Source organism: Ictalurus furcatus, chromosome 15, assembly GCF_023375685.1.
Source record: "Ictalurus furcatus strain D&B chromosome 15, Billie_1.0, whole genome shotgun sequence".
Taxonomy (NCBI): Eukaryota; Metazoa; Chordata; class Actinopteri; order Siluriformes; family Ictaluridae; genus Ictalurus; species Ictalurus furcatus.
The window spans coordinates 21,631,022-21,638,074 of record NC_071269.1 but is presented as its reverse complement, the minus strand read 5'-3'; the positions used below and the strand labels follow the sequence as shown (position 1 = coordinate 21,638,074).

At 41.0% G+C, this 7,053-nt stretch overlaps 1 pseudogene; it reads left to right on the top strand.

Moving 5' to 3' along the window:
• Positions 1-4,512, top strand: part of LOC128619069 (RNA-binding protein 25-like) — a 6,550-nt pseudogene extending 2,038 nt beyond the window's left edge.
• Positions 4,513-7,053: the final 2,541 nt, after the last annotated feature.

The window sequence follows — 7,053 nt, the reverse complement described above, 5'->3', positions numbered from 1 at the left end:
AAACTAGAAAAAAAGGACAAACAGCTCGGAACAAACGGCTCGGTTGAGTACTGGCGGTAAAACACAGAAACAGTACTTTGCCCTGAACAAAGACACACGGGGGTTTAAATATACAACGTAATCAAAGGTAAAACATAAACAGCTGCTAATAACATGTGAGGGAGACAACTAATAACCAGACAGGGGTGGAGACAAGACATAAACCATAACAAAACACATTTGTGTCCAAAAATAAGCAACGTTTGACAACCTTGAAGTCCGCACTGAAGGGAAGTCTGATAATGAATAGATTGTGAATAAGGGTCCTGGGATAAGTGTAGTATATACTCAGTTATTATGATTGCCGCATTTTACATTATCAGGTGAGATTATCCACTGAAGCAACTTGAACTTACATTACAATAAAATGATTCTGACATGCAATATTATTGATAATCCAAGATTAAACTTTTTCTACGATTGCATCTAGTCCTGAGGTGTTTGTGCTGTCCATTCTACAGAATATTCTGTAGGATCTCTTCTAAGAGGGTCTATCCATCCATCCATCCATCCATCCTCTATACCGCTTATCCTTTTAAGGGTCACGGGGAAACCTGGAGTCTATCCCAGGGAGCATCGGGCACAAGGCGGGGTACACCCTGGACAGGGTGCCAATCCATCACAGGGCACAATCACAGAGACACTCACACACCCATTCATACACTACGGACACTTTAGACACTTTAGGCGAACGTGCTAACCACTAAGCCACTGTGCGCCCTAACTTCTAAGAGATCAAAAAGATGCTGTTTTGTTTTTGTTTTGTTTACAAATGTATAATGTTCTCTGCGCTATGATACTGATCTCATGTGAAATTTACAGGAATTGTTTAAAAGGGAAGTAAATTCCGTACCACGTCTCAGAATAAAGCTGTAAAAGACATGTAAAGAGCTGCAAAAGAGCGCTAACCCTCAATCTAAACTTATACGTTCATGCTGAGACATTCAAGCTGTGTGTGTGTGTGTGTGTGTGTGCGTGCGTTCCATTGTGTTGCTTAATTGTGTAAGACTAATTCTAATGTCTGCATTCATGATTTTATCCTTTACTGCTGGGAAACAGCTGGATTAGCATCTGGGCCCGGGGTGTGGAGGAGGAGCTTCTGTCATGATGAGGTCATCAGTATGAGACAGCAGTTTACTGCACGGACATTTTAAGTGTTGGGTTTATTTATGATGTGGCATTGTTACTCACATATTATCTCCCCGCACCCCCTCGCCCTCCCCCACAAGAGACAGACATATACACACACACACACACACATACATACACACACATCCCGTGTACGATTCAGCATGGTCAGTCCTATAAAAATTGCTCCGCTCACTGATGCCATCGATTAATCACCCACAATGCAGCAGTTCAAACACATTGTTCTCGACATGTGGTCGAACACAAAGTCTTTTCTTCTCGTGAGCCAAACCTAGCATTCCCACTTTTAATGAGTTTGAGAACAACACAAAGACAAGCATGCTGAGCTGGAAGTGTCAGAAGTGCCGTTATTGCTGTGTGTGTGTGAGATCAAGTGAGGAAAAGTTTACTAATCTCTTGGATAGTGTGTCATTTCTTTAGCTCATGGGTTCTCAAACTTTTTTTTTTTGCAGACTTTTGGGGTTTCACAGACCCCCTCAGCACAGATTTATTTTATGAACTATTCAAAAATTAGGACGATTATTCAAATGTGTACAATACTATTGTGAATGTTTATTAGAGCCATAGTGTGTTTTATTCCATTTCTCTTTCCAACTTTTCATTCACAGAATATATTCGTTTGCTTGGGAGGTTTCGGTTAAACCAGTTTCATTCCAGTGACCAGTCAAACATGCACTGTGATTTCCACCACTGCAACTAAATAAAATACAAACAACAATCCATTACCTTTTATCACAATTGTGTGTGTGTGTGTGTTGCAAGTATGATTAATCTGTGTTCCTTCATTAGTGGTGGTGTCATCTGTGTTTCACCAGAAGTACACAAATTACTTGACTAAAAGCAGAAACAAACAATAAAACTTCAACTACACCATCAAATTCTTGATTCATAATATAAAAAGATCAAATGTCTAAATACTTCATGTATGAAAGTAAACGTACACTAAGGTGTCACAAAGGCAAAGGCCTCGAATCACACTAACCTTCCTTCCTGACAATATTCAACTTCCACCAAGGAAGTACAGTCGGTCTTGTACATTAGCGGGGGTTTAGGGGCGCAGGACCCCTGTGAATATCTCTATTCTCCATATTCAACACACAAAAAAGTAAGACAATTCTGTACGCTGTACTAGAACAGATGGCGTAATGGTGGATAACCGCAGCAGCTGACTTCGCTGTATGAAGCATATCTTATAATTTGATCTGTTCTTGAAAGGTGTTCACTTTCTTTTGACTCTTGGGAGCACTTTCAGAAGCACTACGCTTTGGACCCATGATTACCGTCGATTATTTAAAATGTTGAGAGAAACACGAGATACACCGCACACTGAGAGATAAAACAGGTGAGTGAGGCTGCCTAGTACTGAGACAAACAGCATGGCAGAGTGCGCAGTCCACGGGCCTTTAGCGCACTGAAACTTTTTACATGAATATAACTTTTTATAATAAATTTCTGTTTATATTTAAATGGTCTGCACTTATATAGCGCTTTTATCCAAAGCGCTTTACACTGTGTCTCATTCACCCATTCTCACACACACTCACACACCAGTGGTAACAGAGCTGCCATGCAAGGCGCTAACTTGCCATCGGGAGTAACTTGGGGTTCAGTGTCTTGCCCAAGGACACTTCGGTATGTGGAGTCACGTGGGCTGGGAATCGAACCGCCAACCCTACGATCAGTGGACAACCCGCTCAACCACCCGAGACACAGCCGCCACAGCCGCATTTAATATTTACGATATTAAATGATAAATAGACTGATTATAAATCTCTTTTATGCATTTATGACTTAGTAAACTTTACAAAACTCACTTTGCAAAATTTCCATTTAATTATTGATGGCAAACTCATGAATAATCAAACCTGCGAACCCAAGAATGTGGAGGGCCGACTGTAACGCTAATAACAGCTATATCATTAATCTCTCAAACGTTAGCTAGCAGCAACTCTGACAGTACAAACTAGCTCACTTCCTGTAACACGTTGCACCAAGGAATTATAGAGAATGCTATTTTGTTCTACTGTATACGGTTAGAATGGCAATAAAGCTCTCTACTCTGCTAACATTCATGCGAATAATGTAAGTAAACACCAAACAGCGGCAGGTATTAGGTCATGTGCATGCAATTTAATTTTTTAGTTTTGAGGAAGAATTTTGAGGTAAAAAAAAAAAAAATCTAACAAGAAATCTTTTGCTTCATTAGACTTTAGGATTGTTATAGATTTTTTTAAATGTTTTTTTTTTTTTTTTTATGATTCCAAAAGTATGTACATTTTGGAGATTTTTCCTTTCAAATGTAGTGAGTGAATAAAAAAAATCCTGAAAGAAAGAAAAAAAAAATAAAGAACAAGTATTTGAAAAAAGTATTAAGTACAAGTAATGAAGTAGGTGCAGTTTGTTAAGTCCCACTTCTGAGGTTTATCTACATGATATACATGTGTGTGTGTGTGTGTGTGTGTGTGTGTGTGTGTGTGTGTGTGAGAGAGAGAGAGAGAGAGAGAGAGAGCAAGAGAGGGAGAGAGAATGAGAGAAAGAGAGAGACAGAGAGGGAGAGAGAGAGAGAGAGAGAGACAGAGAGGGAGAGAGAGGGAGAGAGAGTGGGAGAGTGAAAGCAAAAAAGAGAGAGAGGGAGAGAGAGGGAGAGAGAGAGAAATAGAGCGAGAGAGAGAGAGGGAGATAGAGTGAGAGAGAAGGAGAGAGAGAGAGAGAGAGAGAGTGAGATAGAGTGAGGGAGGGAGAGAAAGAGTGTGAGAGAGAGAGGGAAAGAGAGAGAGATGGAGAGAGAGGGAGAGAGAGAGTGTGAGAAAGAGAGGGAGATAGAAGGAGAGAGAATGAGATAGAGTGAGAGAGGGAGAGAGAGAGTGTGAGAGAGAGAGGGAGAGAGAGGGAGAGAGAGGGAGAGAGAGCGAGAGAGAGAGAGGGAGATAGAGTGAGAGAGAAGGAGAGAGAGAGAGAGAGTGAGATAGAGTGAGGGAGGGACAGAAAGAGTGAGAGAGAGAGGGAAAGAGAGAGAGATGGAGAGAGAGGGAGAGAGGGAGAGAGAGAGTGTGTGAGAGAGAGGGAGATAGAAGGAGAGAGAGTGAGATAGAGTGAGAGAGGGAGAGTGAGACAGTGAGAGAGAGAGAGCGAGAGAGAGAGAGAGAGTGAATGAGTGAGAGAGAGAAGGAGAAAGAGAGCGAGAAACTCTTTCATCCTTGCCACACTCTGACCGTCTGAGGTGATCATTGTTTTTACAGTCCCAGACTAGGATGTTCACCTAAACACACAGCTGGATGTATAGAAGAAAATCTCACACTGTGTGTGTGTGTGTGTGTGTGTGTGTGTGTGTGTGTGTGTGTGTGTGTGTGTGTGTACGTGTTCTTTCATTTTTGGTTGTTCTCTTGATGTTTTCATCTGTAATATCTAATTACCCTTTACAATTAGTGCTTGTAAAACGTGCCTAATTTTGTTTTTAAAGTCTCAAACAATAGATTTACGTGCATCCAAGTGCATCCAAAAAACACATTAATGTGCTCATAATTGAAATTGCAGTATTACCCCCGTGTCACAAACGACTCCTTCAATGATCCGCTCCAAAGGATTCATTTGAAACTCCTCCTTTCAGAGAGCATACTCTGCTCTGATTGGTCAGCGTGTGTCGAAAAGGAAACGCCCACTACCATAACCAGTTTCAGCTCCGTCTGTTCGCGAGCAGCCGATGAAGACCAGAGGCGGGTTTTTATTTCAAACCTGAGTAGGTTAGTACAGGAAGTAAAGTCTGCTTTAGAATCGGTTCCTTCTTTTGGGAGTCAATAACCCTGTTTGTCGTGCACTTTGATTTTTGAAACATTGCAGACGTTTTTACATTCACAAACAGCTCTATAACACACTACATGAAAGGTAATATCTGAAAAACCATAACTTTAAATAAAAATACATTAAAAAAAAAAAAGCTTTATGTGCAGTGTCCACCATCCAAGTCCCTAAGAACGAGTTGTTCCTATAGAAATGATAATATACGAGTACATTATTATGAGCCTGTGGTTTGTAGCTGAAGCTACAGTCAGAGCTACTCTTACAGAACATTTACGTATCAACACCTTCTGAGCAATCAGATTCAAGAACTCAACAGCCATGTGGCAAAAAAAGGTCATTAAATAGCTATTACATATTGTATTTGTGTAATAACATAGATATAACACATACATTGACTGGTACATTCAAGAACATTCATTTATCCTCTCTATATAGGTTCCTATTCAGGTTTCACACAAGTTTTCACAACATTCCAGACATTCTCAAATTTAAAAAAAAAAAAAAAAGTCTGTTTGCAATTTACACACTTGCTGGCCAAATGCATCAACAAATTGATGACAGGGTTTAAGTTAAAAAAAAAAAAACCCAACCCCACTATCATTAAACAGAAAGCTGTTCGCTTGTTACTTGTCTAAACTAATCTATATCTGGTGTTAAAAACGTACAGCGAGCTTTTTCCATGGCCATCGTTGTTTCAGCCAAATCTTAGCACGCTTGAGCTGACGCTCTTACAAGGGGAAAATAGCCGTCACGTCTACACCACCGAGGCCAGCGGCTAGCCGCCTGCTCGGGATACTTTAGTTTGGACATGGAGCGAGATGAAATATGATATGACATTAGAAAAATGTTCAAATTTCATCCGTACACACGCTCCGGCAGTTCGGGAATCTGAAAACGCAGCTTTGAAATATGCATGTTAGCTTTATGGGTTCAAAAAAAGTGCCTAAGCTTCAAATTTTGGTTTTATGTTTCAAATTGTCTGTTTGGAAGTGTCAGGATTAATCAGCGTCTTGTTGTGTCCTTCACTGGTTTTGTGTTACTATGGAACGCTTGCCAACTTACGTTCTAGACCCACAAATTCGAATCTCAGTTCAGGATCGGGGTTTTTTTCATCAATCTTTTTTTTTTTTTTTCCTTCTTGGAACATGATTTATTTATTTATTTGTTTGTTTGTTTGTTTGTTTATTTATTTTGGCCAGCATCTCTTCAGATCCTGATTCAGATTAAGGTTAAAGGTTAAGAGTAATACTAAAACCATGCACTTTACAGTGCGTTAAGCTTATCTTTTTTCGTTTGATAGACATAAGCCTGTGTGTTCTCGAACACTATAAATTTCCCGGGCTGCCCGTCGCTGTGATTTCAGCTCCAGGCGTAACTCATTCGGTACAGAACCTGTGGACAGACACACAGCAGGAAGGGGGATATTTATTCGCCTGATTATTTCATAAATCATGCTGTTGGAAAAGCAGAGACTCTGTGTTAAAAAACATGCTGTTTCTCCACTCGCATGGTTGTGTGGTGAAGAGCCGGGCCCAAGCTGTAGTTTGCTGCGGTGCTTTGCACTGTTCACAGTCGTATCAGCCTGCGGTTGAGCCCTAACCAGCTACAGGAAGCCTACGGTGGCCCTGCAGGGACAAAATAAATCTGCGTTGAAAGGTAATATGGGTAATCAGTAAGCATGCAGACATAAGAAAAACTGCATTCGGGGTGATTGATAGAACAAATGAGCTACATGACAGGTTGGTTGTGAGTGTGTGTGTGTGTGTTGGTGGATACGGGTGTGTTGCCATCTGGGGTTTTAGCTGAGGAGGAGCTTTGCCCATTAACTCGGCGGTGTTGATTCAGTCTGTTTTTGTTGATGGGTCTGTTGTTGTTTAACTCCAGATGCTTTGGGTCAGATCCATATGTGTCTCCCCATCTGATGCTGGTTTGGTGGGCAGAGTGTTGAGCGAGTGCGAGATGTGTTTGTTCAGTGAGTCATGTTTGAGCTGAGCTGTTGCTTCAGCGAGAGGAAATGATCAGTTTAACATCCAAAATCCCCTCCCTCCCCACCCACCCACCTCTCAC